The following is a 12,095-nucleotide window of genomic DNA, read 5'->3' on the forward strand; positions in this document are numbered from 1 at the left end:
CCGTCTGGGTAGCTTCCAACCTGATGGCATGAACATTGATTTCTCCATCTCCTCTTCCCCTTTTCCCTTGCCGGCCCATCACCTCCCTCTGGTGCTCCTCCACCCCCCCCCCCCTCCCTTTCTTCCTTGAACTGCTCTCTCTTTCACCAGTCAACTTCCCAGCTCTTTACTTCCTCCTTCCCCTTTCAGGTTTCACCTCTCACCTTGTGTTCCTCTCGCTTCTCCCCCCACCTTTTAAATCTACTCATCAACTTTTCTTTCCCCAGTTGTGCCGAAGGGTTTTGGCCCAAAGCGTTGACTGGACTCTTTCCCTAGATGCTGAGTTCCTCCAGCATTTTGTGTGTGCTGCTTAGCTTTTGGTGTAGCAGTTCCCACTGTTTCGTTGACCCATTCCACTTTAAACAAACCAGCAGCTCGTTTGCATTTCACGCCCTTTGTCTCTTTGGAACTCGACATCCTGAATCAGTAATTCCTTCAGTAAAAACAGTGTGAGTGAGCCGGTTCTAAAATCTGCAGCCAGATCATCACAAACTCCAGTTTATCAACAGCATCGGCACCAGAAACAGGAAACGGAGATGTGATTATGTACGATCGTGAAATATATTTAACATGCTAATGAGGTAGAGGGTGGCAGCCTTTTGTGTGTAGTTGAAATTCTTTTGTACGTTAGTAGCAAAAGATGCGCGCGTGCATGCGTGCGCACGTTGGTCGAGGGTCTGGCCACTTCCGCTGAGCCCGAGCGATGGGCCTGTTCCAGATGCTCCGGGCTTCGTGCCTGTGGGATCACTTTCATTCTAAACACTATTTACTTACTTCCTTCTCACGGGTCCTTTTGGGTTTCTTGTTTTGCGGCTGCCTGTAAGGAGATGAAAATCAAGGTTGTATAATGTCTATACACTTTGATCATAAATGTACTTTGAACTTCTGAGCTTTGAACAGGCGCTCCAGCCACAATGTTCTACTGAACTGGGCTTCTGAATGAATAAACTCTTCCTAGGCTTCCAGCTGGGTACAGATTTATAACGGACGATACGATGACAAACTCTGCCATCTTCATGCTGACGGTGGACTTTGTCATCAAAATGTCAGTTATAAATCGATAGCTGTGCCCGGCTAGAATCCTGTGAAGAGCTAATTCTTCATTTACGCTGGGAAAGCACTGATGGGAAGAAGGGTCTCAGCCCGAAATGTTGACTGTTTATTCCTCTCCATAGATGCTGCCTGACTATTGAGTTCTTCCAGCATTTTGTGTGTCTCCCAATGTATCAGCTTCTACCACCATCCAGGAGAACAACGTCAATATTCCTCAGAGACTGATACAGGGACTCCAGCTCCCATAAAAACAACCTCAATATCCCGCTTTTCTACAAATACAGGATTTATTTTACGATTGTGACTTACAGTATAATTTACGTATTGCACTGTGAGTCAGGGTCGACTATAGAAGTCGCACCCTGGCTGGGCTGTCTAGATACCCACGCCTGGGCGGTACGATATGGAGAGCAAGCTGTGGCCCACGCAGCAGCTCCCCCTCTCCACTCAGCTGATGTAGCCAAAGGAACGGCAGAGACTGATACAGTTTGGCATCAGCAGTGTCGCAGGAGTTGCCAGTCAACATTGGACTGCCTTAGGGACTCCAGCTCCGGATTTTCCTCTCGGGGTTTACTCCTGAAGCCTTCCCCGTGAGTGGGTGTAGCCGCAAGGCAGCGGAGGTTTGAGATCAAAGTTTTCCTTCTCCCAGATGAGCTGCCGACCGCGGCTGACGAGTCCCATCTGCCCGGAGCGACTGGTGTTAAGGAACCAATGACCCACCTTTGCCCTTTCTCCTGTCAGTAGAAACGGTTCCACCGGGCTCTGTAGCTCAGCCTCACATGAAGGCCAGAAGCTGGACTTGGTTGTCAGAGGTTACTTGAAATGTCGGTCATTGGAAGCATTTAACAGGTAGTGGGAGCTTGTCCCCATTAACCCCTCCCAACTCCCATCCCCCGGCTGTAAACAACCTTAACGAATCCAATTACTGTGGCAGAGTGACAAATTTCATGACACATGTCAGTGATAATAAACCTGAAGCTGTCTCTGACGTTACCTCCTCAAAAAACTCCAATAACTCTGTCAAAAAAAGATTTCTTTTTTGAAATTGCCTTTCTCCATTGATTCATGAGTTTTTAAATTTCCTGTTATTGTCTCCTTACTAATGGACCCAGTGTTTCTTCAGTGACAGATGGCGGACTAACAATACTATAATCTCCCACTGCAACAGCGCTCTGTGTAGATGTGCTCAATGTGGGGAGGGCTTTACCCATGATGGACCGGGCCAAATCCACTGCTTTACCCGTGACGGACCAGGCCAAATCCACCACATTACCCGTAACGGACCAGGCCAAATCCACTGCTTTACCCGTGACGGACCAGGCCAAATCCACTGCTTTACCCGTGACGGACCAGGCCAAATCCACTGCTTTACCCGTGACGGACCAGGCCAAATCCACTGCTTTACCCGTGACGGACCAGGCCAAATCCACTGCTTTACCCATGACGGACCAGGCCAAATCCACTACTTTACGTGACGGACTGGGCCAAATCTTCTACTTTTTGTTGGATTTTCTGTTCAAGGTTATTGGCGTTTCCATACCAGGCCCTCTGGTGTTGGACATCTCAACCCTGGGAAACAGGTACTCTCTGTCCACTCTGTCTATGCCTCTCATAATCTTATAAACCTCTAGCAGATCTCCCCTCAGCCTCCGACACTCCAGAGAAATCAACACAAGTTTGTCCAGCCTCTCATTCAGTTCGAAGTTCAAAGTAAATTTTATTATTTGAGTACCTATATATCATCTTATACAACCCTGAGGTTCGTTTTCCTGCAGGCATACTCAATAAACCCATAATAGAATAGTAACTATAACAGGATCAATGAAAGATCAACTGGAGTGCTAAAGACAACAAACTGTGCAAATGCAAATATAAATAAATAGCGATAAATAACGAGAACGTGAGATAATGAGGTAAAGAGTCCTTAAAGTGAGATCATTGGTTGTGGGAACATTTCAATGGATGAGCGAGTGAGTGTCGTTATCCCCTTTCGTTCAAGAGCCTGATGGTTGAGGGGTAGTGACTGCTCCTGAACCTGGTGGTGCGAGTCCTGAGGCTCCTGTCCTCTCTCCAGTGAGGAGAGAGCATGACCTGGGTGGTGGGGATCTCTGATGATGGAAGCTGCTTTCCTGCAACAGCGTTTCGTGTAGAGGTGCTCAACGGTTGGGAGGGTTTTTCCTGTGATGGACTGGGTCGACTCCACTGTAGGATTTTCCATTCAAAGGCATTGGCGCTCCCTTACCAGGCAGTGATTACACTTACAACTCAATACGCTACATCCATGGCCTGTAATCCAAGAGGCACACGAGCTGGGATATCCACTCTCAATGGCTGAAGAATTGCTTCATCAGGTCAAGTCAAGTCAAGTGGCTTTTTATTGTCATTTCAACCATAACTGCTGGCACAGTACACAGTAAAAACGAGACAACGTTCCTCCAGGACCCTGGAATCAGATTTCCATTCCTCTTTTGTATGATACATTTTTTTTTCTTAACTTGTAATAATTTTTACGCATTGCACTGTGGCCTCGGTAGTTGTCCGTCCTGAATGACGATGGTAGGAGACCTGTTCCTGTGCAGGAGGGTCTGTAAAGTGGAAATGCGTCGCACTGGGACATTTCCACTCTTTCGACCTCAGGAGTCTGTGTCCAGCGGTTTGAGTCGTCGTCACAAACTGGGGTCTTCCTTGGTTACAGTGGGTGACTGGACGTCTTCTGTGCCTGGTCCAGCCCTTCGCTCTGGACGGTGCGTTATGGAACCGTCTTCCCGGCCGTCGGATCTCACTGAATGTCTCATCCGCCCAGTCCGCCGGAGCGGACTTCACACGCTAGAACAGGCGTGACCCCATCTCACCGGGGTGTGAGGCCCGTCAGCTACCCTCCCCCGGTTTAGCCCGCTTGTCGAAGCGGTGCCCTGGGGGCACCTGCTGTCACATGCAAACAGCTACTTGCATCCACAGGTGAGAGCTGAGTGTCCATTGGGGGCCAAAGGTGAGGAAGCTGACCCTTCACCAGAGGTGTCACCCCCCCCCCCCCCCCGGGCATCCCCTACATCCTGCCTTGCGCTGTACTGCTGCCACAAAACAACAGATTTCACAGCCTATGTCTAATAAAACAAATTCTGATCCTGAAGTTCGAGCTCGTGGTCAGAAGCCGACGTTAACAGAGTATAAAAGCTGCGGAAACCTCTGAGGCTCACCCACGGGTGCTGTGCCCCAGCTGTCTCGATACACAAGCCAGGGCAGTACCACATGGACAGCAAGCTGTTGCCCGCACAGCAGGTTCCCCCTCTCCATACCTCTAACAAATCCAAAGGAACGTCAGAGACAGATACAGTTTGGCACCAGCGGTGTCACAGGAGTTGCCGGTCAGCGTTGAACTCAACATAGGACTGCCTTAGGGACTCCAACTCCAGATTTTCCTCTCGGGGTTTACTCCCGAAGCCTTCCCCGTGCGAAGATTTGAGATCAGAGTTTTCCTTCTCCGAGATGAGCTGCCGACCAGGGCTGACGAGCCCCGTCTGGTTTTAAAGCGCCAGTAACCGGCCTTTGCCCCTTCTCCTGTCAGAAGAAACAGTTCCGCCAGGCTTGGTAACCAAGCTCCCGCGAAGGCCAGGAGCCTGACTTGGGTTGTCAGAGGCAGTTTGAGACAGACTGGGTATTGGGAGCTTGTCCCCGTCACCACCCCCACCTACGACAACCTTAAAGAACTGCGAAAACCACACAGAGGATGAGCTCATCGGATCAGGCAGCATCCACGGAGAGGAATAAGCAGTTATTGTTTCAGGCCGAGACCCTTCATCAGGATCATATGACCTTGAAAACGAGCTTCTGAGAGCCACAATGCCGTACGTTACCAAGGTGACAAATGCAAGTCGGCATTAGCTTAAATTAACATAATTTATACGTAACACACTCATTGGCCACTTTATCAGATATCTCCTGTACCTTATAAAGTGGCCACTGAGTGCACGTTCCTGGTCTTCTGCTGCTGTAGCCCATCCAATTCAAGGTTCAACGTGTTGTGTGTTCACAGATGCTCTTCTGCACATCACCCGATGTATTTTTTTGTCTTTTTGCAGGGCTTTCTGTAAACTCTACAGACCCCTCAGTTAATGGCAGAGGTCCATGACTTAAAAAATGTTGGGAAACCCTGCCCTACAGATTGTTGCATGTGAAAATCTCATGAGATACTCAAACCTCCCCATCTGGCACCAACAAACATTCCACAGTCAAAGTCACTCAGATCACATTTCTTCCCCGTCCTGTCGCTCGGTCTGAACAATAACTGATCCTCTTGACCATGTCTGTGTGCTTTTATACATTAATGATCGGCTGATTAGTTGTTTCCATCAATGAGCTGGTGTACATTCCTACCGACTGAACTGGCCACTGAGTGTATATTAGGCAGTCGAGATGGCGTCTCAAACAGTCTGCCGTTGTGACCAGGTCTCTCTGGTGGGTTCCAGAACTTGATGGCGGTGGGGATGAAGCTGTTGCTGAATGCTGAGACGCGGGTTTGAGCCTTGTGTACCTCCTGCCTGACGACAGCAGCGACAAGAAGGCACCGGCTGCACGGCGAGAGACCTGATGGTGGATGTCACCTTCCTCCGTGGACTTTCCTGCACCCCTATCGTTTTATCCTGAAGACCAATCCCGATAATCAGAACCGGGTTTATCATCACCGCCACTTGTCGTGAAATGTACCATCTTTCAGGCAGCGGTAAAATGCAACACAGAATAATAGAGAAAAGCGTGAATTACAGTAAGTCTGTCCATTAAATAGTTAAATTAAATAAGTCATGCAAAGATAGAAATGAACAAGTAGTGAGGTAATATTCATGGGTTCAACGTTCATTCAGAAACCGGACGGCAGAGGGGAAGAAGCTGTTCCTGAATCGTTGAGTGTGTGTCTTCAGGCTCCTGTACCTCCTCCCTGATGGCAGAGGGGAAGAAGCTGTTCCTGAATCGCTGAGTGTGTGTCTTCAGGCTCCTGTACCTCCTCCCTGATGGCAGAGGGGAGGAAGCTGTTCCTGAATCGTTGAGTGTGTGTCTTCAGGCTCCTGTACCTCCTCCCTGATGGCAGAGGGGAGGAAGCTGTTCCTGAATTGTTGAGTGTGTGTCTTCAGGCTCCTGTACCTTCTCCCTGATGGCAGAGCGGAGGAAGCTGTTCCTGAATTGTTGAGTGTGTGTCTTCAGGCTCCTGTACCTTCTCCCTGATGGCAAAGGGGAAGAAGCTGTTCCTGAATTGTTGAGTGTGTGTCTTCAGGCTCCTGTACCCCCTCCCTGATGGCGGAGGGGAAGAAGCTGTTCCTGAATCGCTGAGTGTGTGTCTTCAGGCTCCTGTACCCCCTCCCTGATGGCAGAGGGGAAGAAGCTGTTCCTGAATCGTTGAGTGTGTGTCTTCAGGCTCCTGTACCTCCTCCCTGATGGCAGAGGGGACGAAGCTGTTCCTGAATCGTTGAGTGTGTGCCTTCAGGCTCCTGTACCTCCTCCCTGATGGCAGAGGGGACGAAGCTGTTCCTGAATCGTTGAGTGTGTGTCTTCAGGCTCCTGTACCTCCTCCCTGATGGCAGAGGGGAAGAAGCTGTTCCTGAATCGTTGAGTGTGTGTCTTCAGACTCCTGTACCTCCTCCCTGATGGCAGAGGGGAAGAAGCTGTCCCTGAATCGTTGAGTGTGTGTCTTCAGACTCCTGTACCTCCACCCTGATAGCAGAGGGGAAGAAGCTGTTCCTGAATCACTGAGTGTGTGTCTTCAGGCTCCTGTACCCCCTCCCTGATGGCAGAGGGGAAGAAGCTGTTCCTGAATCGCTGAGTGTGTGTCTTCAGGCTCCTGTACCCCCTCCCTGATGGCAGAGGGGAAGAAGCTGTTCCTGAATCGCTGAGTGTGTGTCTTCAGGCTCCTGTACCTCCTCCCTGATGGCAGAGGGGGAGAAGCTGTTCCTGAATCGTTGAGTGTGTGTCTTCAGGCTCCTGTACCTCCTCCCTGATGGCAGAGGGGAAGAAGCTGTTCCTGAATCGTTGAGTGTGTGTCTTCAGGCTCCTGTACCTCCTCCTTGATGGCAGAGGGGAAGAAGCTGTTCCTGAATCGTTGATTGTGTTCCTTCAGGCTCCTGTACCTTCTCCCTGATGGCAGAGGGGAAGAAGCTGTCCCTGAATCATTGAGTGTGTGTCTTCAGGCTCCTGTACCTCCTCCCTGATGGTAACAATGAGAAGCTGTTGGGTATATTTAAGGCAGAGGTTGAAAGATTCTTGATCAGTCAAGAAATGCAGAGATGCAGGGAGAAAGCAGAAGATTGGGGCCGAGAGGGAAATGATGAAATGGCGGACCAGACTCGATGGGCCAAACGGCCTATTTCTGCTCCTACGTCTTATAAGTCCAAGATCTCTATATCCAATATCTTATGTTCTTAGAAATCTGAATCTGAAGAGGACATGACCTGGGTGATAGGGGTCCTTAATAATGGACGTCAACTTTCTGAGGCATCATTGCTCCTTGAAGCTGTCCTGGATACCACTGAGGCCAGGACCCAAGATGGAGCTGACTGAGTTTACAACTCTCTGCAGGTTATTTCGATCCTGTGCAGCAGCAGCCCCACCACAACCCCCCATCCCAGACAGTGATGGAACCAGTTAGAATGCTTTCCACGATGCATCTGTAGAAATTTGTGAGAGTCTTTGGTGTCGTACCAAATCTCTTCAAACTCTTTAGAAGTATAGATGCTGGCTTGCCTACTTTATAAGTGCATCAATGTGTTGGGACAAGATTAGGTCCTCAGAGATCTTGACACCCAGGAACTTGAAGCTGCTCACTCTCTCCTCTTCTGATCCCTCTGTGAGGACTGGACCGTACTCCCGAGACCCACCCTTACTGACGCCCACAACCAGCACTTACTGACGTTGAGTGCAAGGTTGTTGCTGCGACACCACCCCACCAGCTGACAATTTAAAGTCTCTGCCATTTCTCTATTTCTCTTAATAACTTGTCGCTCATCCCCTGGGAGCAGAATTTTCCTTACCCCGTTTCTGTCGAGCTGAAATGAAGGAGACAGAGAGGTGACCTGAGAGAGCTTTGTAAACTTGTGAAGGACGTCGATAAGGTGGGTGTTCCGCAAAAGTGAAAGTCGTTTATTGTCCGATGCAAAGTCCACGTGCTCATGAGAAACCTACCTGCGGCAAAGCAGCAGTGCTCACAAGGAAAACAACTGAACATTCACAAGGGAAAATGCAATCATATCAAGAAAGAAGAAAATTCTGCTCCCTTGGGGGATGAGACGGGAATCACGAATGGAAAATAGATCAATTACAGAGATTTTAAATTAACCTCCAGATTGGTCTTCAGGGCATCTCCCTATTGATGTTCCTCATGGTTTATCGACCTCTGTACGGTCACCTCTCAGCCTACATGGCTCCAGGGAACCCAGTCCCAGAACATCCAGACCCACTAACATCTAGTCCCAGCACATCCAGTCCAGGAAACATCCAATCCCAGAACATCCTTGCACCAGTTACACCTGTCTCCTTGTGTGATGGGACAGGGTGCCCTGTGTGACCGGACGGGGCGTCCCTGTGTGACCGGACGGGGCGTCCCTGTGTGACCGGACGGGGCGTCTCTGTGTGACCGGACGGGGAGTCCCTGTGTGACCGGACGGGGAGTCCCTGTGTGACCGGACGGGGAGTCCCTGTGTGACCGGACGGGGCGTCCCTGTGTGACCGGACGGGGAGTCCCTGTGTGACCGGACGGGGAGTCCCTGTGTGACCGGACGGGGAGTCCCTGTGTGACCGGACGGGGTGTCCCTGTGTGACCGGACGGGGAGTCCCTGTGTGACCGGACGGGGAGTCCCTGTGTGACCGGACGGGGTGTCCCTGTGTGACCGGACGGGGAGTCCCTGTGTGACGAAATGGGGTGTCCCTGTGTGACCGGACAGGGTGTCCCTGTGTGACCGGATGGGGAGTCCCTGTGTGACCGGACGGGGTGTCCCTGTGTGAAGGGACGGGGTGTCCCTGTGTGAAGGGACGGGGTGTCCTTGTGTGAAGGGACGGGGCGTCCCTGTGTGACCGGACGGGGCGTCCCTGTGTGACCGGACGGGGAGTCCCTGTGTGAACGGACGGGGTGTCCCTGTGTGAACGGACGGGGTGTCCCTGTGTGACCGGATGGGGAGTCCCTGTGTGAAGGGACGGGGCGTCCCTGTGTGACCGGACGGGGAGTCCCTGTGTGACCGGACGGGGTGTCCCTGTGTGAACGGACGGGGTGTCCCTGTGTGAACGGACGGGGAGTCCCTGTGTGACCGGACGGGGTGTCCCTGTGTGACCGGACGGGGAGTCCCTGTGTGACCGGACGGGGAGTCCCTGTGTGACCGGACGGGGTGTCCCTGTGTGACCGGACGGGGCGTCCCTGTGTGAAGGGACGGGGAGTCCCTGTGTGACCGGACGGGGCGTCCCTGTGTGAACGGACGGGGTGTCCCTGTGTGACAAGACCATAAGACCATATGACATTGGATCAGAATTATCCCATTCAGTCCATCGAGTCTGCTCCGCCATTCCATGATTCTGTATCCCACTCAACCCCAGGCACCTGCCTTCTCACCGTATCCTTTGATGCCCTGATCGATCAGGAAACTATCAAATTCTGCTTTAAATATACCCACAGACTTGGCCTCTGCTGCCGTCTGTGGCAGAGCATTCCACAGGTTTACTACCCTTAGGCTAAAAAATTTCCTTCTTACCTCTGTCCTAAAGGGTTACCCCTCAATTTTGAGGCTGTGCCCTCTCGTTCTAGACACCCCTACTATAGGAAACATCCTTTCCACATCCACCCTATCTAGTCCTTTCAACATTTGATAGGTTTCAATGAGATCCCCCCACATACTTCTAAATGCCAGTGAGTCCAGGACCCAAGCTGCCAAACGCTCCTCGTATGTTAACCCCTCCATTCCCAGCATCATCCTTGTGAACCTCCTCTGGACTCTCTCCAATGACAACGCTGCTTTTCTGTAAATAGTTGCTGAAAACTGTCGACAATACTCCATGTGCGCCCTGACTAGTGTCTCAGCGTTATCTCCTTGTTTTTATATTCTATTCCCCTTGAAATAAATGCCAGCATTGCATTTGCCTTCTTTACCACAGACTCATCCTGTTAATGAGTGGAGATCTTATAGAAACATATAAAATTATGAAAGGGATAGAGAAGATAGGGTCAGGAAATTTGTTTCCACTGGTAAGTGAGACTAGAACAAGGAGGCATAGCCTCAGGATTCGGGAGAGTAGATTTAGGATGGAGATGAGGAAGAACTGCTTTTCCCAGGGAGTGGTGAATCTGTGGAATTTTCTGCCCAGTGAAGCAGTGTAGGCTACATCAGTAAATATATTGAAGACAAGGTCGGATTGATTCTTGCATAGTAGAGAAATTAAGGGTTATAGGGAAAAAGGCAGGTAGGTGGAGAAGTGTCCATGGCCAGATCAGCCGTGATCTTACTCCTGCTCCTATTTCTTATGTTCTTAACCTTCTGGGAGTCTTGCACGAGGACTCCTAAATCCCTCTGCACCTCTGCTGTTTGAACTTTGTCCCCATTTAGAAAACAGTCTGCACCATAGTTCCTTTTACTGAAATGCATTACCATAAATTTCCCAACACTGTATTCCATCTGCCACTGTTTTTGCCCATTCTTCCAATTTATCTCAGTCCTGCTGCAATCGCATTGCTTCCTCAGCACTGCCTACCCCTCCAACCATCTTCGTATCATACACAGACTTTGCCATAAAGCCATCAATTCCATTATCTAAATCATTGACAAACAATGTAAAAAGTAGCAGCCCCAATACTGACCCATGAGGAACACCACTAGCCAGTGGCAGCCAACCTGAAAAAGCCCCTTTTATTCCCACTCACTGCCTCCTGCCTGTCAGACATTCCTCTATCCATGCCGGTATCTTTCCTGTAAAGCCAGAGGATTTTATCTTGTTAAGCAGCCTCAGGTGTGGCACCTTATCAAATGCCTTCTGAAAATCCAATTCAAATGACATCCACTGCCTCCCCTTTTTTTCTTTGTTACTTGCTCGAAGAACTCTAACAGATCTGTCAGGTAAGATTTACCTTTACAGAAACCAGGCTGATTTTGACATATTCTATCATTAGTCCCTAAGTACTCGGAACCTTATCCTAAAATAATAGACTCCAACACTTTCCCAATCACTGAGGTTAGGCCAACTGGTCTATAATTTCCTTTCTTCTGCTTTCACCCTTCTCAAAGTGACTTTTGCCATTTTCCAGTCCTCCAGAACCATGTGATTCTTGAAAGATCATGACCAATGCATCTATTATCTCTTCAGCAACCTCTCTCAGGACTCTGGGATGTTGTCCACCTGGTCCAGGTGACTTATCCACCTTAAGACCTTTGAGTTTACCTGGCTTTTTCCTTTGTGATAGTAATGGCACTCACTCCTGCACCCTGACACTCACGGACCTCAGGCACACTGCTAGTGTCTTTCACAGTGAAGACAGATGCAAAGTACCCATTAAGTTCATTTGCCATTTCTTTGTCCCCCATTACTACCTCACCAGCATCATTTTCCATTGGTTCAATACCAACTTTCATCTCATTTTTACTCTCTATACAACACAAATCTTTTGTATTTATATTACTGGCTAGTTTACCCTCATGTTTCATCCTTTCCCATGTAGGTTTTTTAGTTGCCCTTTGATGGATTTTAAAAGCTTCCCAATCATCCAACTTCCCACTCGCTTTGGCTCCCTCATGTGCCCTTTCCTTGGCTTTTATGCAGTCCTTAACTTCCCTTGTCAGCCAGGGTTGCCTACCCCTGCCGTTTGAGAACTTCTTCCTCTGTCAGACATCTCTATCCTGAGCCTTGTAAACTATTCCCAGAAACTTCAGCCATCTCTGCTCTGCTCTCCTCAGCCCCACTCCCTGATCTTCTCCCCGTGTCCAATCAAGAACCCATCAAGCTCTGCCTTAAATACACCCAACAACCTGGTCTCCACAGCTGCG

The sequence above is a fragment of the Hypanus sabinus genome, chromosome 31 (genome assembly GCF_030144855.1).
Source record: "Hypanus sabinus isolate sHypSab1 chromosome 31, sHypSab1.hap1, whole genome shotgun sequence".
NCBI classification, from domain to species: domain Eukaryota; kingdom Metazoa; phylum Chordata; class Chondrichthyes; order Myliobatiformes; family Dasyatidae; genus Hypanus; species Hypanus sabinus.